This window comes from Peromyscus eremicus, chromosome 20 (assembly GCF_949786415.1).
Source record: "Peromyscus eremicus chromosome 20, PerEre_H2_v1, whole genome shotgun sequence".
Classification (NCBI taxonomy): Eukaryota; Metazoa; Chordata; class Mammalia; order Rodentia; family Cricetidae; genus Peromyscus; species Peromyscus eremicus.
The window spans coordinates 13,347,156-13,369,828 of NC_081436.1; the positions used below are offsets into that span (position 1 = coordinate 13,347,156).

Sequence of the window (22,673 nt, forward strand, 5' to 3'; positions counted from 1 at the left end):
CTTCTCAGACCCAAACAAGTAAACACAGAGACTTATATTGGTTACAAACTGTATGGCCGTGGCAGGCTTCTTGCTAACTGTTCTTATATCTTAAATTAATCCATTTCCATTAATCTACACCTTGCCACATGGCTTGTGGCTTACCGGTACTTTACATCTTCCTTGTCCTGATGGCAGGGGCAGTGTCTCCCTCTCAGCCTTCCACTTCCCAGAATTCTTTTCCTTGTCCCGCCTATACTTCCTGCCTAGCCAATGGCCAATCAGTGATTTATTTACTGACCAATCAGCAACACACTTGACATACAGACCATCCCACAGCAAGAAAACATAGGCAACACCCTTCAAGACACTGGAATAGGCAAGAACTTTCTTACAAGAACACCAATAGCACAGGGACTCACCTCAAGTATCAACAGACAAGGCTGTAAGAAAATAAAAAGTTTCTGGACAGTAAAGGAAACTGTCAGCTGAGCAAACAGACAGCTCATAGAATGGGAGAACACCTTTACCAGCTATACCTCAGACAGGAGGCTAACATCCAGAATTTATGAAAAACTAAAGAAGTTAAATACCAAGGAAATAAAACTGTCAATAAACAAATGGAAAAATGAATTGAATGGACAATTTTTAAAAAATAAATGCAAATGGCCTATAACTGTTTTTTAAAGTGTTCATTATTGCTAGCCACCCAACAGAGAAATGTAATTAAAATTATTTGAGAAACCACCTAACCCTAATCATAATGGTTATCAAGAAATTTGATAATAAATGTGGGAGAGAAGAGCCCTTATGCATCATTGGTGGAGGTGCAAATTAATATGGCCATTATGGAAATTTCTCAAACATTTAAAAACAGAGCTATGATGTCACACAGCTGTTCTGCTCCTGGGCATACACCCAGAGATCTCCACACCCCTATGTTTATTGCTACTTTATTCACTATAGGAAAGCACTGAAATCAACTTAGTTATCTATCAACAGATGAATGAGTAATGGACATTTGGTACATATTTAACATGAAATATTATTCAGATATAAATAAAAATTAAATCACAATTTTTTAGGAAAATAGACTTCATATTGAACAAGGTCACACAATCTCAGACAAAAACAAACATTGCCCCATATAGATATATATATGTATGTCTATATAAACAAATGTGGCTATATAACATGTAGAAAGTAGAACGAGAAAGGGTAAATAAATATTAGCTGATAAGGCAGGACTGAATGCATGTAATAACTTTAATGTATTTGTTGAAATTTTTGTGCATGCATGCAATGTCATATCTAACCCTCTTATTCACTGCTGCAACTACTCAATTCCCCATCACATCTCCTCTCAGATTCAGCTCATCCTGTTTGTTTGTTTGTTTGTTTTTGTTTCCTTACTTATTTTTTGACCTACTGAGTCCATTTAGAGTTGTGCATATGCACATGGCTGTCAGATCATTCCCTGGCATCGAAAACCTCCTAATAGCCACACTTTTCAAGAAAAGTGACCGTCCATCTGTCATAAGCCATCTACTGCTAATAGCTCCTCAACCATAGGTCAAGAGGTGGAGCAAGACACTAGGCGACAGGAAGTGAACACAGGATTATTAAGAAAAAAACAGAGAGTAAGGAAGAGTCAGGAGAATGAAGAGAGAGCACATGAAGTAGAAGGGAGGGACATAGAGTTTGGAGAGTGCTGTTTTCAGATGGCATAGGGAAGGCAGGAGGCTTCTGGGATGTCCACTGAGGAAGAACGTCAGCTGTGTACTTTCTCTGCTTCTATGAACTAGCAGGCTTTCACTCCAGCATCTGGATCCCTAGCCTTTATTGGTAAAATGAAACTATAGAGATTTTGTTTAAAACAACATTTGGTACTCCAACACATGGCACGATCACATGGCTAGAAAACTCATGCCAGTAGCAGACAAACTGAGAAGCCCTCAGATTTGGTAAAGACACTTGGGAAGTCCTCAAGCAGAGAGCTAAGTAATATTAGGAGGAAAAATCTTTTCCATGCTAAGGATGGGAAATATCATAATACAGGGCATTAGGACCCTGGATAGTGCTACTTTAGATGGCTTGAAAATAGAAGCAGGAAATGAAAAGATAAAAGACTTAACTGAGATTGACAGAATACCAATTATAATTACTATTAATCTGGTAATTCATATTTTATCTTTAATAACCAGAAGTGGGTTTTTTTGTACCAAATATGAAAAGTGGTTTGATAATTGTGTCAAATATGAAAAGTGAATTGATACAATACAAGCCTTAGAAAGACATAAATAAAAACAAGAAAAATACCAAGACACAGACAGAGGTATTTGGACAAGAACCTACAGCATCACTGCATGATGGAACTGAAGAGGGGTTGCTGAAGGTTGTTAGATAACCAACCTTAGTTTATCCAGTTGTTATACAAGAACTACCAGGAGATGACAGGCACCCCCATGATTATCAAGAAGTTAAATGGAATATAACTTTTTCCTATAGAAATGTTATATTTGAGGAGATTTAAGGAAGTGGTCGTTTCATATGGTATGCATCCACCATAGCCAGATGGTGGTTCACACCTTTAATCCCAGCACTTGGAGGCAGAGGCAGGCACATAAAAATTACAGTGACATAAGTTCAAAAGCCACTTGCAAAAGGCAGGCTGAAATTCAAAGAGAATGTCCTTAGTGATCTAAAAATTAAAACACTTAAACCTTGAATTTATATATAAAGAGAAAGGGGGAATAAGGGTATTTTTATTCAAACATACTACGGTATATTTAGTTTCAAAATTTCAAAAGAATTTTTTAATTGAAAGATAATACTTTTTCTTTCGCCAGAAAATATTTTGCCCTAAGAAAGATATAACCTGCCTAAAAAGGAACTGCTCCCCAGAGTTAGGATTAGGTCAGGGTTTTATTTTTGTCTTTCCAGGAGAATAAAAGCATCGAGCTAAGGAATCTGGAGACCACTGGACAAGTGAAACATCTGAAGATAAAGGACAGATCCTCAAGAGAAAATGTCCGAAGAAAAACAGTAAACCAGCCTAATGGTATAGCCCACCTCCAGCTGGCCCGCCTGAAATCCTGGCTTGGAGCCCTAGACTAGTGCCGGCACATATCCCACCATCTTGCTGAGTGGCTGCCCCTTCCCACTGGACAACCACCTGATGTCTAGCTAATCTCAGTAGGGAATGTCTCTGTAGGGGAGTAGTCATTGGGATACAGATAAGGCATATAGGGAGAAACTATGGTGGACATTTTTCTATATTCACACACAAACCAAAGAAAAGCTTCATCCCTCACAGGGAGGGAAAGAAGGGCCAAGATTGTGTCATTTTCCCATGTGTCTGAGGCTCTGGTCCTTGACATAGCTGTGACCATGTCAATATCACATACTCACTTAGGATTTCATTCATTCAGGGCTTCCTCCACTCCCCACAGTCTTCCATGATTCTTTCCCCTGAGCTGTGAGGTGGGGAAGGGTTGATGTAGAGGTCCCATCTATGCCTGAGCACTCATAGCCACCCATTTCCAGTACTTTGAACAATAATGTGTCTCTTCATTTAACTCAGTGCAATGAAAAGCTACTCTTACCAAGACTGGGAGAAGCATGAATATATGGATATAAACATTTAGTAGGTAGTTTGACAGTATGAACACTTAGAAAAATAATAGCAAATAAATTGTCAACTGTGGCCTATGATTTTCCTAGCTGTAGGTTTTGATTGAAATTACAGTACCAGACAGGAATTCCCTCTTGTGTAGCAGACCTCAAATTTAATCAAGAAAGCAATTGGCTATTCCCATAAATTGCCTTGCCATTATTGCTCCAGTGAGCATACCTTGCCAGGCAAGTCAGTATTACAGCATATTGGGTAAGATCATTGATGTCTTTTCTCCTGCAACAGCCTACATATCCTTGCAAGCACTATGGGAGCTCTCCAGCGGGGAAAGAGTTTCCTGTACAACACTGATTTCTCTTTGTCATGTGACGACAGAGTCTGGTATCTTTAGCAGCAGAGTCTTGCTGTCTAGTTATGGTGAACCACCAAGAGCAATGACAGTATTCTGTATTATTTCAAATGCTCTTGAACCTGTCTCACTCATACATGGAAGGAAGTTAATACATGCCGGGCACTGAAATTTTCATTTAACAACCCAGGTCTTCTGAGAGCAGTATTGTTCCATAATGTGGGATATTTTCATTTGAACTCCTTTATATTTCTATTTTTATTTTTTGATTAGCTTTAAAATCAGTTGACTTTATAAGGCAGCTTCACACACCCTTGTTTTGATGAACACAACCCTTTACCCTCTTTTTCTGACTGTCTATGTCCATCCCTGATTAAATTTGTAGACCCAAGTAGTCTCCCCCGGTCCTTCATGTCATTTTTGTTGTATATCCTCTCAAACTATACTTTTACTGTGAATTGCATTATGGGTTACCAAGTAGCTTATTCACACACACACACACACACACACACACACACACACACACACACTTCATTTTGGTTAAGTCTTCCCTAGTCTCCTAGTTTCCCATCCTCATCATTCCACTACTTGGTTGAATCCCTGTGCATCCATTATCCCACCTCTGACTTCCTTTCACCTATATTCTATTACTTTCCCTCTACAAATGCATCCTCTCTGCTAATGGTTTGTATCTAGTTTTCTAGATTGCTCATCTAGCTTCATGTTAAACACACAAAACAAAAAAGATTGAAGCTAGGACCCTAATACGAGAGAAAATATTACAGTGTTTGTCTTTCGGGGCTTGGGTGAGCATATGAGCATAATTCTTCCAGCTCCATCCATTTACCTACAAATTTCATGATTTTGTTTTCTTTATAGCTGAATAACATTCTGTTATGTACTACATTTTCATTTTCATTTTCATTACCCATTTGTCATCTGATGAATATCCAAGTTGGTTCCATCTTCTAGCTGTTATGAAAAGAGTAGAAATGAGCATGAACATGCAAGTATTTCTGTAGTGAGATAAATCCCTTTAGGTATATAACCAGAGTGTAGCTGTATAGCTGTGACATATGGCAGATCTATTTTTAGTATTGTGAGAAACAACCAGATTTCTTTCTTTCTGGACTGGCTGCACTAGTTTACATTCCCACCAACAATGCATAAGAATTCCTGTTTTTACATCCAGGCCAGTTCTGTAAGTTGTATTCCCAATAATGGCCATTCTGACTGCGGTGGGATGGAAGGCTAACACATTTTTAATCTGAATTTCTATGACAGCTAAGGCAGATGAGCACTTTTTTGCTGTTATAATATTTTTTAAATTAAAATTTTAATTTTTAAGAATTTCATACATAAGTACTATATATACATCACTTCTACACCTCTCTCGCCCCACACAACTCTTCCAATGTCTCCTATCACTGACACCCTTTCTAATTCATTACTATTTCTTCTATAACTACTATTGTGGTGTGTGTGTGTGTGTGTGTGTGTGTGTGTGTGTGTGTGTGTGATCTACTGAGCCCCTTTAGTGTTGCTCATGTGTACATGTGTTTAGTGGTGACCTCTGGGACTGTAGTTTATCTATCAGGGGACTCATCCTAGGACAAAACTGCTTCTCTGGCTCTCAGCAATCATTGCTTGTTTGTAGCTCTTTATCACCCTACCCATGTTAGCATGTTGACTGGTACAATAATTAAGCAAGTCTTGTTTAGGCAACCACATTGTTGAGATTTCATGAATACAGCATCCCCGTTATACATAAGACACTATTTCACCAATGGCACCCTGGTCCTCTGACTCTTAAAGTCTTTCTACCCACATGTCTATGATAGTCCCTAAGCCTTAGATATAGAGGTTGCTTTCCAGATGAAAATTGCTTAGATAAACACCAAATTACATAATTTAAGAGCAATCATAAACTTCATTTAAAAAAACCCAAAGAACTTAAAGAAGACACAAATATAACTTAATGAAATCAAGTAGAAAGAGCTTAGAGAGAATAAACCACTGAGTGATGTCCAAGAAAACACAAACATAAGGGTGATGGAAATGATTAAGACAATTCAGAACTTGAGAATGGAATTCAATAAGGAGATAGAACTACTACAGAAGACTCAAGCTGAAATGAATACAGAATTGAAAAACCCAATAACTCAATTTGAAAACTCAAAAGAAATCAAGTAGAAAATTGAGCAGAAGATAGAATATTAAGATTATAAGATAATGTAGAGGATCTAAACCAATAAGCAAGGAATATGGAGGTGATGGTTAAAGTCACACAGGAAAGTAACAGAGAGGAAATATGGGACACCATGAGAAAAACCAAACCTCATTAAAGGGTTAGATGAAGAAGAAAAACTCTAAGTCAATGTCATAGACTAGATCTTCAACAAGATCATGGAAGGAAACTTCCCCAAACTAAGGAAAGAAATGCCCACATGGATGTAAGAAACATAAAAAATGACAAATAGAAAAATAAGCCAGAAAAGAAAATCTCCAAAGCATATTATCGAAATCCCCTCAGGTGCCTACCCTGAGGAAATTTCTCCCAGAGTCCTAGGGAGGATGCTACAAGCTGTGTGGGTTACTAATCTGAGGGATATCAAATGAATCTACTTACATGAAACTCTTAGGTCCATTCACTTTATTCTTCTGAGACAAAATCCTATCTACATAGCTTCCATTCTGTTCTCATATTTAGCTCCTCTCTGTCCCTTCTCCTTCTGTCCTCTCATAGTTCTATCTAAGTGCTTTCCATCTCCTTCTCATCTTTGTCTTCACTCCTATTTCTACCCTCATTCCTTCCTCTCCTCTCCCTGTGACCCGTGTCCATACACCTACCATCAGCAATACTCTGGCCCTGCTCCCTTCTGGTTGGGTGGGGTAACCTGCCTCATAGCTTGACTGTACCTGGTATGAAAAGTCCTTTGGTTCTAATAAGTTGCTCCAGGGTGCCAGTTGGGCTGTGAGAGAAAGGGGTGGGGGTGGGGGTCTGAGCTTAATTTGTACAAGAAGCAAAGCTATGTACCTAATGTCCACCTGGCCTGGGCGGTGTCTCCATATGGATATTTACCTATCGGGTGGTCTGGAGAGCTTATTCTGTCTGCTGTTTGTCCTTGGATGCTTTTGTCCAGAGCTGGCCCTGGCTTTGTGTGCTTGCTAAAGGAGATAATTGCAGAAGGCAGACATCTGAATTCTAATGCTAATGAGAAGCAGAAAGCCTGGAAGCAGGAAGCCTTGCCTGTGTGACTGTATCTAAACACCTTAGTTGTATATGCCCAAGGAATGATCAGTCCACACTGTTTAGAAGTTCTTAGAAAAAGAATCAATTGGGAAAGCTCCCATAGTGCCCAAGAAAATCATTGCAGGAACTGGCATATATATGTGTGTGTATATATACACATATTTACATATACATAAGCTAGTATCACCAAGACTCCTTGAGGCTTGGCTTTTTCCTCTGGAAGAGCCCTGCTTCTTCCAGATATTAGCCTTTGCTATAGTCAGATAAATTCCTGCTTCATATTTCTATGGCCCACAACAGCATAGCACAGTTAAAATACTATGTATTCAAAACAAAGAAAATGTACTGAAATATACACTTTTTGCTCTTTTTGGGGCCTGCTACCCAGCTCCCAAATAAATCACACTCAGAGGCTTATTCATAATTATAAGTGCCTGTCCTTAATTTGGCTTGTTTCTTGCCAGCTTTTCTTAACTTAAATTATCCTGTTTATCTTTTGCCTCTGGGTTTTTGCAATTCTCTTACTTCTATAAATCTAACTCTTACACTGTGGCTTGCTGTGTAGCTGAGTGGCTGGTCCATGGAGTCCTCCTCCTCCTCTGGCTACTTCTTTCTCCTCCTACTTATTCTCTCTGCCTGCCAGCCCTGCCTAGCCTTTCTCCTGCCTTGCTACTGGCCGTTCAGTTCTTTATTAGACCTCAGGGTGTTTTAGACAGGCTCAGTAACACAGCTTCACAGAGTTAAACAAATGTAACATAAACAAAAGCAACAAACTTTAAAATAATATTCTACAACACTAAATGCTGCAAGAGAAAAAGCACAAGTTGATATAAAGGAAAACCCACTAGAAAAACAGCTGATGATTCAATGGAAAAATCTAAAAGCTAGAAGAGCCTAAAGCACTGTATTTCAAGTCCTGAAAGACTATGACAGACAACTTAGATCAATAAATATAGCAAAACCATCTGCTACAATTAAAGGGGAAATAGAGACTTTCTATGGTATAAATAGCGTAAAAATCCGACAATCCAAACATAAAGAAAATACAGGAAGCATTATTTCAATCTACAATGGTGTCCTGCCTGCAAGAGACACTAGTGCAATACTTGCATAAAGTTTGTGGAATTAAACAACCAATATCTGATCTGACTTAAGCCTACTCCATGAGATGAGACCCATACCCAACATTGCTTGGGTGACCGAGGATCTGACACTAAGGGACCTGGAGTAAAACCAAACATTACTGTTTTTTTTAATAGCAATAAAATGACTCCTAATGACATTCTACTATACTTATAGATCAGTGCTTTTCCCAGCCATCGTTAGAAGTTTCCTCTTGTAGCAGGAGGGAAGAAATGCAAAGACTCACAGATGGCTATTATGCAGAGAATTAGAGACCTTGGAACACTCAGCCCTAAATGGGAAGTCTTCATTAAATTCCTCACCTCAGGGCTCAGGGACTCTTGGGGAAGAAGTGGTAAAAAGAGACTAAGAGCCAGAGGGGTGGAGGAAACAAGACTGTGTCAATCGATAGGATAAAAGCTCATATGAACTCATAGACTGATGCAGTATGCACAGAGCCTACAGGGGTCTGTGCATGATGGGGTCCTAGAGCTGAAAGAAGAGGACACAGGCCTCCATCCCTACCTCAGAAGCTTTATCCAGTTGCTAACTACTTGCAAATGAACATCTACTCTCCTCCTAGGGAGTCTCACTGAAGAAATGAAACATTCTTTTTCCACACCATGGAAGTTTACTCATAAATAACATAAGCACCATATTGAGTCATGCGACAACAAATATGAACTTTGAAAACACTGTGTCAAGCACCAGAAGGCAGCCACAAAGTATCATATACCTTATGTTCTATTTATTAGAAGTTTTATATAAAATGCAAATCTACAGAGACAGAGAATAGAGTAGTGCTTGCTGGAGACTGGAGGGCAGTAGATGGAAACTGACAGCTAGTAATCCCAGTTACTGTTTAATTACTACTACTACTACCATTATTATTACTATTATTATTACTATTAAAACAGTTTTTTAAATTAAGTATATTTTGATCATGTTTTCCCATCCCCCAAGTTTGCTAATTACCTAAGATTGCTGATTACTTAAGAGTTCCTAAAAATTCTACCAGAAATCTTGTAGGAAAGGCAAACTAAGTCAGCAGTGTGGCAGTGTACAGAACCAAATTGTACAAATCAATAGCTTTTCAATATATTAACAAAAACATGCAGAGAATGAGATCATAGACACACCTGTATTTACAATAGCCTCAAAGAAAATAAAATATCTAGGAATAAACCTAACCAGGGAGGTCAAATACCTCTACAGTGAGAACTTTAAATTTCTGAATAAAGAGTTAGAAAAGGATATTAGAAAACAGAAATACATATCAGGCTCAAGGATTGGTAGAATTAAAGTTGTAAAAATCACCATTATACCAAAAACCATTTACTGATTCAATGCAATCTGTATTAAAGTCATCATCTCACTTTTCATAGAAACAGAAAAATAATATTCTAAAATTTACATGGAACCACAAAAGGACTTGGGTAACCAAAACAATCCCAGGTTAAGAAAAAAAAAAATGCTGGAGGTATTACCATTCAAGATTTTGAGATATATTATAGGGATGTACCAATAAAAATAATAGGGTGCTAGTACAAAAACCAACATGTAGACCCACAGAACAAAATTGGTCCAAACATGAGTCCCTATAAACACAGCCATATCATATTTGAAAAGGATACCAAAAGCATATCCTAGATAAAAGACTGAGTCTTCATGAGATGGTGTTGGGAAAACTGGATGTTCACATGTAGAAGAAAGAAATTAGACATGTGTCTCTCACTATGCTCAAAAAATAACACAAATGGATCAAAGACTTGAATGAAAAATTAGAAACAATGAAACTGCTAGAAGAAAATACAAGCAGTACCCTACATGGTATTGGTGTAGGAAAGGGCTTTCTCAAGATAACCCCATTTGCCCCAAAATTAAGGTCAACAATCTACAAGTGGAACCTCATAAAACTAAAAATCTCTTGTACAGCTAAAGAAATAATCAATTGAATAAATAGCTCACAAAATAGGAGAGAATCTTCCCAGCCATACATTTAACAGATGGTCATTCAGAATTTGCTTATATCTAACCACTTGCTTTTTTTCCTATTACTTTTGAAATTCTCTTTATACCTGGCTTGAGATCATTTAATAGTGACACGTATTGATGGGTGAAGGTCTGGTGATATTCTTGGTATTCTGTTTATTTGAGCTTTTCTGGGTATCATGAACCTCAGCATTCATTTCCTTCTCTGGATTCAGCAATAGTTTATAGCTATTTTTTAATGTTTTTTTTTTAATTTTTCTATTTGTCAGTCATTTCTGGTAGTATCATATACTGTGTTACTTAATGCTCTGATAAGGCATGTGGGATTCTTCATTCTTCTTCTTTTAATAACTGAATACTTTTTAATGCCCTGTTTTTAACTTTTTGATTCTGTTTAATTGGGTCTTATGTTAAAACTCTTTAAGTTTTCTGTCTACTCTATATGCCTCTACTATAAAAAATTTTTGTAATTTTTTTATGTTCTACTCTTTTCTGAGAAACTGCTTTTGTTCCTATTTTGATCTTCTGACTATTAGTTGTCCAGTTGTTTTCTCTTCTAGCTTACCATGCTTCTTTAATGTGTTTATCTTGAATTCTTTGTCAGGCAATGTGTAGCTCTTTATTTATTTGGGTTTGGTAACTCGGTTATTAGAAACTATTTTATTCTTCTAGAGGCATTCTGATCTTCTGATTTTCTTGTTTTTTGTAGCTTGTCTAAACACATGTGAAAACACCCACTTCTGCTAACCTTTAATAACTCATTATGACAAAGAAATAATCTCGTATCAGCTGAGTGGGAGGCCATAATTATTTCTTGAGAAAGGGAGATATGTTTTAGTTTTTATAAAGCACTGAGGGCTGAAATCAGCATTTCGGAAACCCATGGCGACCATTTGTGGCTAAGACTACAGTTGCCTGTGGTAGTGGTAAAGGGCTGGAAAGATCTTTGATAGTAAAGACTTTTGGATTCAAACAGTTCTTTTCTCCCTGTGAGAGATCTCGTTGCTAAAAGAAATTTGCTTGGAAGTGGACCCAGCCCACTGTGCATTTGTGGTGACAGAGGTATCCATCATGTATGCATACATAGGGAGCAGATGAAGATCAGGATAGGGATTATGGGTTTACACACAGAGACTATTGGTTGAGGCCTAAATTATGGATGGTCCTCCTACAGCACAGGCACTGGTATCTACATGGAGCTAGGAACTGGGGCACAGAGACACACAAGGCAGCCATGACTCCTGTGTTCAGGATGTTTACTCTGGGACAATGGTATTGGTGGTTGATCACCGACATGCGTGTTATGGTAGTATGTGAGATGTAGCCAATAATTAAGTGGTCACAGAGCTGATCTTTGAACTACAAACTTGCATGGCCGACTACAAGTCTGCTCTTTCAATGTGGGCATGACTACTGAAGTGTTGACTCCAAAATCTGAGGCACTGCTATGTTTTCTAGTTTTTGAGTCATAGGTACATGTGGAAGAGCTTCATAGGTGGGATCAGAAACACCGATGTGCATGAAGCATTCATAGATCCAAGACTTAGGCATACATGTGCTCACTGAGCGATGGGGTGGGGAGGAAATGGTGGTCTAGCCCAAGCTGCAGACAGAGCATGTATTTTGATTCTAGACTACTGAACTCTCTGCAGACCAAGTTATTAGGATCATTCTTGAACTTCCTGTGTGGTTCATATAGTTTCTAAGCCCAGACATCTCAACCATGCTGATTGCCCTAAAAATGAGTGGTGTGAAATCAAGGTAAGAGAGCTGATTAATTTCTTTGATAGATTTTTTTTTCCCTTTCAACGTATAGCCAAGGATTTTGTCTTAGCATAGGGCACTACTGGGCTTGGACATGAGAAAACACAGGCAAAAAAAAAAGTGCTCCTCATTCCTTAGTGCTCAGGTATTATGTTTTGCTATACTTGGACGCTCTAAGTTCTTTTGTTGTTTTGGTTTTTTAAGACAAGTTCTCTCTGTGGAGCCCTGAATGACCTGGAACTTGCTCTGTAGACCATGCTAGACTTGAACTCATGGAGATTCTACCTCCCAAGTACTGAGATTAAAGGCATACACCACCATGTCAAAATACTTTTAAGTTCTTAACTGGACTGACCTGTGCCACAGCTATTTTTACTCATTCGTTACTGATGAATTGTGATTGTTTTTATGTTGAAACAAATGCTAGCACATCCCACTGTGCTGTCTTGCTGCCAGCACCCCTCAGCCTTGTCAGGGTGTCTGATGGCACAGGTGCTTAAGACTTTTTTTTTAAAAGCTTTCATTTGAAAAATGAAATAGTTTGGAAGCAAAGCCTAGGCATTGTGAATACATCTTATACACTAGTCTAATAAATATCTCATCATTGAGTAATAAGGTCATGATCATTTTGCCAATTTAAAGCAAAGCAATGACTTCTGAGGCTTGGGTTTGCATATGCTCCACACTCTTTCTCTGTCTCCTTCCCTTACTCACCCTTCCAACTTTGTAGTCAAGGGGGTTAGGACAAACTTGAAGGGCAGTCTTTTTTCAAGGCTAAGACCAGAAGTTTTCATTTTAGGTCATTTCCCTAGCGGTTGCTTTTAAAGTTCATCTGAATTAACATTCTGTGATATTTTTGTCAGCCGTGGCTGCAAGCAACATCATTCCAGTGGCAGAGAATGCAAATAACTCTGCAAGCTCCATTAAATGCCATGCTGCGCTGTAATGGAAGTGACATTTCCTTATTACTCAAACATCAAATGTAACATGGCACTTATTCTCAGTTATACTTTAGGCAAATTAATATTTGTGACAGATACAATAACTCCAGGAAGAGTAAAAAGAGAGAGAGAGAGGGAGAAGGATGCCTGATGGGGGCATAATAGTTAGCTGATATGCTTATGAGGCCCAATAAAACTGAGCCATGAATAGAGAGTATAATTAGCAGTGACCTTATCTACCCTGCTGACAGAGACTAGGAACCTGTCATTCTGGCATCTGGAAATACACAAACCCTGTTGCCCTTCATTGCCTAAAATATTTTATCAGTGGTCTTTTATGTGATGTGATGGGCTTCAATAGATAATTTTGAAAAATCTCTTCCACAGCATTCTTAAAGTATGTGTGCAGGGGTGTGTGTTTGTGTGTGTGCACGTGCACTTGAATGCATGTGGGGGCCAGAGGCCAGCACAGAATTAGAATTTTGGTAAAGATTTCACATATGCCTGAGGACATCCCTGCACAAACCACACTGTTTTATTAGGCATGTTGGGAGAAGATCTACCTGATATTATGTCATTTTAATTTAAGCTGCTAATCAGCAGGAAGAAATGATTAAGATGATTGTAGTTGACAGTGGAAAGGTTGAAGGCAGGTAACTGAATGGACCAGAGTAAAGAACTGTCTCAAGAGCAGGTCTCAGCCAAGTAACAAATTTCTTGAGGAATATTGGTTCTAATTCCACATGGACTACACTCCGTGAAGTAGAGATGGTTTGTATTGGGAATACAGAGCAGCATAGTGTCAAATACGTCCAAGGTGCTGTGATTTACTTTCATCTTATGCACAAACTGACTCCTTAGGTTGCTCATGTTTCACCGGAGCTGGGAGAAAACAGACTATGCTGGTCAGGGAGAAAGGGTTTGTTTTTTGTTGTTGTTGTTGTTGTTTTTTTGTTTTTTTTTTCCTCAGGACAGCAGGCAGCTTGAGCCTCATGCTTTCCTTGTTCCCTTGCTTTAAGATCCTTTCAGAGTGATGCAGCTATGGCTGCCCAGGCAGCTGCAGAATACCCTGAGCTTTATTTCACAGCTGTGGAGTCACAAGTGCAGGAGACCAGGACAATCTATAATTGGCTATAAACAACCCTGCCTTGTATCTGTCCTATGGTGAGCCATCATTTCAGTGGATGAAGAAACAAATCTGCTTCTTCTCACGCAAGATATATGACCTCTACCTTCTGGTTGTAGTTGATACACAGTATTCCAGAAAAGTCAGTCCAGCACACACACAAAAAAAAAAAGAAAAGAAAAAAACACAACTATTTTTTTTTCTGCCAAGAAGTGTCTGACCCTCACACATGTGTAGGACCAGCAAAAACAAATCTTCCAACAGAGGTGCCTATTCAGTCAGGATACATCCCAAGAAGACTGTAGGTCATAAGGGGATGAGAACAGGTGGGAAGAACAGTTACTCTGAAAATCAAGGATCTAATTATTACAGATTGTTAAAGTTCAAACTAAGAACTTAGGGAAAAGTCTGGCAAGCCTGCATTTAACGTAAGGCCGGGCGACTGTAGCATGGAGCTTGCATGGAAAGCCATGTTCATAGGCTGCACTCACTACATCTCAAGGGTCTCTAAAATACTTCCAGGTCTGTTGCGTGGCTCCATAGACAATACGCATTTGACTAAGAGTATGCGTCTTGTTTTTTGTGGTGAGACAAAATTTTCAACTTAAAATTAGGGATTTTTTTTCATTTTCTAATTTTCTGTTGAATATCTTCAGACCATAGTCGAAGACAACTAACTGAGACCACAGAGGAAAAGAGCATGGCCATACATTACTCTGATTATGTTCTAGACAGCAGATTCTCTGTAGTATATGGGCTCTACAGAAGGAGACTCAAACCTGTTCTCTGGGTTTTAGAGAAGAGCACTGTCATTCACATTAAAGTACACCAAACAATCAGGTTTTGGTTTGCTATGGATGGTTTGGTACTTTTCAGATTTCTGCCTTTAAAAAATATAGAGATAAAAAATATATAAAGGGGTGAAATGCACAGAGCACCACTATTTATACAATCTGTATCTGGAGATGTGGCCACTGTTACACCATGTGATTTCCCTACACATTGGACATTCTTCTAACATGAAGTATGATGTAGGTTGGCAGGATGGGTTCTGCAACAACTTACAAGAAACTGCTGAGCATTCATTCTGGATAGACTCATAGTGATATTAATGACGTAATTTTATTAAAGTAACATCATATCTATGTAAGATGGCATATGTGGGATGTTAGGAAAATAGTAAGAATAACTATGATATATACAATATATTTGATTGGTTCTTCATAATCCTCTAGATTTTATACATGTGTGGTCCCTACAATACATGTTTCAAAATTAAAAAGTTAAGTTTTAAAAAATATTTTCTGCGTACACCAGAGTGGAAGATTGAACCATTTATTTTGAAAATGGAAGAGTAAAACCTTGAAACTTCATTGTTTTAGTTATGCCTTTGACAACTATTCCCCTAAGGAATACCGGACTGGAGAATAGCCCCAAATTGTGTGACTTGTTCATTCATTGTTCATTTAAATGGTTAGTTGGGTGAGGTTCCACTAGATGAGCACCTGCAATGCAAGCTTGTTTATTTATATATTACTTTGCCTTTCTTACTGGTTAGCAAGTTACCATTTAACTTCAGAGATACAGACATAGAAAAACCTTTGACATTTTTTGTCATTTGTTTCAATTTTGTGAGTGAAAAAAAAAAGGCTTTTTAAGTTTTGTAAGAGATTATTTTTTTTCTCCTGCTGTCTGTCAACCCTAGACACTTTAGAAGCCTGGGCCAAGTCCCAGTAGGAAGTCTAGCTGACCTTTTAGATCAAGAGAAAAAGTGATTACTAAATCACCAGGCAGTATTCACTCCCTCTGGCATTCTGATTTCCTCATGTGCCTTCTTATTCATTAAATAAATGTTCACTAAATAATTATTATGCAGTTGTAGCAAGTATCAAAATCTGTCACTGTTACATTGACTTCCTGGAGGATCCAGGGATCAAACTCAGGTCCTCAAGCTTGGAGGCAAGCACTTCATGCACCATATTGCAACACACACACACACACACACACACACACACACACACACACACGCACACACACAAGCTTTTGTTAAGACACTTACTAGACAGTAAGCTCATCCAATAGACAACAGGAAAAGGAGAGCCAGAGCATCAACACATATAACATATTTAAGAACCGAAGCAATCATATGGAAACACAAAGAAACCAGGATAGTCAAACGATCTTGAATGATAAAAGAATGGCCTGAGGTATCATGCTCCCTGATTTCAATTTGCACTATAGAGCTATAGTCATAAAAACCAGGAGTATTGAAGTATGCACAGGAACTACATGGGTCTGCACCAGGTCCTTTGCATATATATTATAGCTTCTAGTTTAGTGTTTTAATGGGATTCCTGAGTCTGGGAATGATTGGCTCTCAGATTCTTGTGCCTTCTCCTGGTCTCTTTTCCTTCTGTTTGTTTTCATCCACATCCAATATGTTAGCTTTTGTTTCATCTTATTTTATTATTATTATTACCCCTCAAAAGTAGGTTTGTTGTTTAATGAGAGACAGAAAAGGAGTGGATCTGGATGGGAGGGGAGGGGTGGAAGGGCTAGGGAGAGTGAGAGGAGGGGAAACCATAATCATAATATATTATGTGAAAAAAATCTATCTTCAATAAAAGGAAAATTGGTTCTTGAGAGTTTAGAAATAGAGGGAACAAATCTCAAAATAATTAAGGCTATGTATAAGAAACCTATAGCCAACATTGTATCAAATGGAGACAAACTGAGAGTGATATAGGAATGTCCAGTCTTCCTTTCTTATTCAGTATAGAACTGGACTCCTTAGCTATAACAATGAGACAAGAGAAAGACATGACAGGTACAGCAGCAGCAAGGGATGAAGTCAAACTCCCCCTATTTGTAGATGACAAGATTCTTGACCTAAAAGACTCCACTGAGTCTACGAGAAAACTCTTTGATCTAATAAGCACTTTTATAAAACTTCATCATCGATTATAAAACTTCCTCTGACATATAAAACAATTTCCTGTAATAACATCTGTACACACTGGAATGTCCCACAGAAACTGTCCTGTGTTATCCTTCCACCTAGTACATTTAGAAGAACTAAAAAGCAAACCAATAGTATAAGAAGATAACGTGTAAATATTATACCTCCTAAAAAATAAATATAACAACTCTGCTAGGTTAGATTTTGTGTTTCCTTGGTCACAGTCAATAAATCCCCCACCAGGATCTCTATGCTGCTGCCCCTAATAGGCAGCAGCTTCCTAGTCTCTTCACTCTGGGGTTATTTTTGAGGCAAGAGTAAAAAAATAAATAAATAAATAATAAAAAACAATACATATCTATGCCCTTAAAAATGCAACAATATCAGTATAAGCTTTAATCCAGCTTTATAAATGTAGACTAATTTCATACAGAAAATAAGCATAAATAACTAGTAAAATTGAAAACCAACAAGGGCAATCTATTCAGGCAGACATTACAAATTGAGTAATCTCTAAAATTAAAATGTTTGATGTCAATCCATGACATCATGGAAAATTGGAGTCTAGAATATTGATGGGTGATATTGCTCTGTATGTTGTGAATGTGTTGCTCTGATTGGTTGATAAATAAAACGCTGATTGGCCCCAGGCAGGAAGTATAGGTGGGATAAGCAGACAAGGAGAATTCTGGGAAGAGGAAAGCTGAGTCAGGAGATGCCAGTCTGCCGTCCAGGCAGCAGCATGTAACAACACACAGGTAAAGCCATGGAACATGTGGCAACATATAGATTAACAGAAATGGGCTGAGTTTAAGTGTAAGGGCTATTCAGTAGTTAGCCTGAGCTAATGGCCAAGCAGTTTTAATTAATATAAGCCTCTGTGTGTTTACTTGGGTCTGAGCAGCTGCAGACCAGCTGGGACACAGGAAAACTTCCAGCTTCAGAATATGAAAAGTGAGTCTTTACTACAACTAACGTTTCAAATCACCACAGTGAAAAATGTCCTTTTAAACACCTGCTACTCAGGTAGCTGGATGGCTACAGTAATGAATACTTAGAACTACCTACCAACACCACACATGGGAGGAAAGTTGGCTGACTGGCAATGTAAACAAGGGAAATGAAAGCTTATGAGAAGTGAAGGAAACCGTCTAAATATAAAAAAGACCATTTACTTAAATTTTGAATTTAGATAGTAATAAAATTTGTTGCATTTAACTAGACTGAAGAAGACCATTGCAGACTAGAATGCAGATAGGCAAACCATATGAGGAGCTGGCAGCCAACAGTAGCAGCATGAAAAGGAATGAAGCACCACAGCTAATATTAGAAGAATTAGAATAGGAGATAAAGACCAGAAAACAAACAATAGAGGAGGAGGCCCATTAATTCAGTACCTTGTTCATTTATCTTAAAAACTTCCGACAGGAAAGAATGCTCCTTAGGGCAATTGTTCTCTGGCCATACTCTATCTCCATGAGAAGCAGATTCTGGGAGTCACAAAATATAATTATGGACCTAGCATTAGTCATGCTTTTTCTTATCAGCCCTCCCTTTCACTCTGTCAGGAAGAATCAACCTATGGAAATAATTATCAGGAGGATTCAAGTGGAGGAGCCAAAGCTATTGCCTCCTTTGGTTCAATGGACACCTTCCCAGGCTTCCAAGTCATCATCTCCATGCAGTTGAATACCATGAGATGTTGAGGTTCTTAATATCCCCCCAAATGCTCATGCATTAGATTATTTTATATGTTTGGTCCCTGGCATGCACTATTGGAAAGTGGTGAGATCTCTACGAGGTCCCAGTACACCACTGAAGGAATAATTTCCCATTTTCCTGAATCTATCCATAGGAAATAGTTCAGTAGGGAGGGGTAAGGCCTCACAAGCCCCTCCTCCATCCTTGTCTGGCTGTTGGTAGGTCCATTCTTATGCAGACCTAATACAGTAATACAAGGCTGTTTAGTGTTCAAAACTGTAATGGCTGTGTATTTCTTGGCCCTTTTCTCTATCTTCCTGCCTGAACAGTCTTTCTTTTCCAGCTTCCACAATTACTCTCAACACCTTATACAGCTGTGCCGGATAGTTTCATGTCAATTTGACACACACTAAAGTCATCTGGGAGGAGGGAACCTCAATTAAGAAAATGCCTCCATAAGATCGGATTGTAGGCAGGCTGTAAGGCATTTCCTTAATTAGTTATTGATGGCAGAGGTCCCAGCCCATTGTGGGTGGTGCCATCCCTGGGTTGATGGTTCTGGGTTCTATAAGAAGTCAGGCTGAGCAAACCATGGGGAGCCAACCAGTAAACAGCACCCCTCCATGGCCTCTGCATCAGCACCTGCTTCCCGATTCCTGCCCTGCCTGTGTTCCTTACTTCCTTTGATGATAAACTTTGACGTGGAAGCGTAAGCTGAATAAATCCTTTCCTCTCCAATTTGCTTTTGGTCCTGGTGTTTCATTGCAGCAGTAGAAACTCTAAGACAACAACCGTGAGTCTGTATTCATCACTATTTGCTCAAAGAAATGTTTCTCTGATTGAGGCTGAGAGTGGCCATTTTCTGTAGAAATAACACACACACATAGGAAGCATGTCTATGTCAGTTTAACTAAGCAGAATTGACCTACCTACCCCAGGGCCCATTACTCCTGCCCACCATGGACTTTTAAATAGGTTTATAGTACCAGGTATGGATTTCTTCCTGTGAGATAGATTGGTTATCTCCACATCTGTGTTACTATTACCTGGCAGGTTGGCAGTTCTCAAAGATGCCTGTTCTCCCTCAGAAGTCTGCACTGCACTTTACAGTACTATAAAAGTTACTTGGCAAGGAGGAAGCTTCCTAGTTCAGTTCCAGGTGGATATCTCGATATTTCTTCTGGTTGAGTGTATCTAGGAATGAAATTTGAACTTTCCTAATGAATAAGATGTTGCAGCATTATATATTCTGTAGCATGAATCTTAAAATTTCTTATTAATAAAATCAAACCCGGGGCCAGTATTGGGGTGAAATGCTGAATGGTCAGAGAGGCAGAATAAGCCACAGCTAACCTCACCTGGCCAACTTCTCAGCTGATCTTGTTTCCTCAGACTGGAAGCTTCTGTATCCTCATCCCAATGGCTCTCAGCTGAACTGCTGCTCCAAATCCTGAACGCTTAACCAGCCAAATGCTTAACCAGCCAAATGCTTCTAGTTTCTGGTCTCCACGCCTTATATATCTTTCTGCTTTCTACCACCACTCCCTGGGATGAAAGGCTTGCTTTCTGGGATTAAAGGTGTGTGTCACCATGCCTGGCATTTCCAATGTGGCCTTGAACTCACAGAGATCCAGAGAGATTTCTGTCTCTGGAATGCTAGAATTAAAGGCATGTGCTACCACTGCCTAACCTCTATGTTTAATATTGTGGCTTTTCTGTTCTCTGACCCCAGATAAGTTTATTAGGATACACAATATTTTGGGGAACACAATACCACCACAATATTCTGTTAGTAATGTGCCTCCTTTGGAAAAACTCCAGTTCAAATGTTAAGTCATTTTAAAATAATGTTCCTAACATTTAGTTTGGAAATTCTCAGATGTCAAATTATTTTCAGTTAGAGAGAAAGTCAATAATTTCTGGACTGTGGGAGACCTTTCCATACTAGGATATGTCTAGATAGACAATTCTAGATTTCCCTTTTACATAAAGCCCCAAAGTATTAGGAAGTTTAAAATAAGAAGTTCATTTCTTTTTGCTGCCGTGTGTTAAATATGCACCATCACAAAGCTCTGCTCGGCACACATTTTCAGGTAACAAGATAATGAAGACTTGTGGGAAGAAAAAATAATTGAAAAGTTCTAGGCTTGTGACTACTTGAATTTCTATGTGACTGGCTTTGACAGTACGAATGACTGGAGGTGACGACGTGTGACATGAATAACAAAGGCTCATCTCTTCATCATTTCTTCCCACAGTTTGATCGACAGCCATTAATGTTCCTGCGTTGCACACTCGTCAGTAATAATGCCTTCATCGATAGTAAAAATTCCCGTGAAACTACAAAGATAATATGTTAGATGCCTTTTCTCTAATGAAGTACATTGAAATCTCAGGATTCAAGTTTTCCAGATCTGTTTTGAAAAAAACAATAGACCTGTGAAATGTGACTTTAATAAAAACTTGTTATTGTATTTCTCTGCTGTTAACGATTAACATCAAAATAGATATTAACACTATCCAATGTTACGATTTGAGAAAAGATTATTTCCCAGTGCTATATTTACTCAAGCAATAGTTGAGAATCTGTGCAAGTATATGTGATCAGAGATGCACTCACCAGGCTCTCATATGAGTGAGGAATAATATTGAAGAATTTAAAAACATTTGAACTATGGCGAACAATGTAATACTTAATTTGAATTACAAGAATGGATCCTCAAAAAGTAAGTCAAATACGAAATTTCATTACACTGCAAATACTTCACACCCAGATTTACATGAGCTACAAGCAAGCAGAGTCTCACTGCTTTCAAAATGTTCATGTTTACACTAAAGGGATCTTCAATGTAGTGATTATCATTGTTCAGAAAACAATTTCTAATTTTTGTTTGTGAACTCACCTCTTACACACATATGAAAGTATATATGTGTGTGAACATATAATTCAAATTAATCACATTAATATTAAAAACAATCATTACCCTTTAAAGATAAAATGCTTTGATCTAGATAATTATAACTAAGGTACAGTGGAATTCTCATTGATAGGGTTATTATGTGTGCTTATTAGGATTTTTACAGTTTCATAAGACAAATGATTTATGACATATTTCCTTACATTTCTTTTTTTTTTTTTTTTTTTTTTTTTTGGTTTTTCAAGACAGGGTTTCTCTGTGTAGCTTTGCGCCTTTCCTGGAACTCGCTTTGGAGACCAGGCTGGCCTTGAACTCACAGAGATCTGCCTGCCTCTGCCTCCTGAGTGCTGGGATTAAAGGCGTGCGCCACCACCGCCCGGCCTTCCTTACATTTCTTAACTGAGTTGTTTAAATAGTTCATGTATTAATGTTCCCTTGCATTATCATATGTCTTCACATGATAGATTATTTCTGTTACATGCAAACTATCATGGGGGAATAATCTGACTTTTATATGTAAGAACCTCTTAGTTCTGGTCACAACTTGCCATCTGCCATGCGTTTTGAGAACTTGAGAGTAAATCCATTCTTCTGTTACATGAAGTAACTGGGACAGAAGTTACTGAGATATTTGTCAAAGTTTGTGTTCTTTAGAGTGAGCAAGGTTGCTCTGTCTCTTAGGTAGGTATTTTGTCTAGTTTTGTTCCTGCTTTGGGTTTCAATGGCCAGAGAAGAAAAATGGCTGAGGATTCTTACTAAATGGAGAAAGCAAAGGCATAGAGCTTGCTTGGTCTTTCTCCCCTGGGTAGAAGTGGCAAGCTGAAATACCAGATGTGTTCTTTCCTTTTCCACATGCTATGAGCCTGTACCTACAGGAAAAGAGAAAGGCTGGGTGAGCCTCAGACTGGCACCATAGTCTACACGGAGTCTTTCAC

The 22,673-nt window shown here is 38.5% G+C and overlaps 1 long non-coding RNA gene across 1 annotated transcript in view; it reads right to left on the reverse strand.

Moving 5' to 3' along the window:
• The window catches only part of LOC131896629 (uncharacterized), a 54,968-nt gene that overhangs the window by 5,939 nt on the left and 26,356 nt on the right, over positions 1-22,673 (reverse strand). The window contains exons 2-3 of the long non-coding RNA XR_009375477.1: positions 19,867-20,014; positions 4,891-4,934 (exon numbers count right to left, since the gene is read on the reverse strand). This is a non-coding gene — a long non-coding RNA (uncharacterized LOC131896629). The remainder of the gene's footprint in view (positions 1-4,890; positions 4,935-19,866; positions 20,015-22,673) is intronic.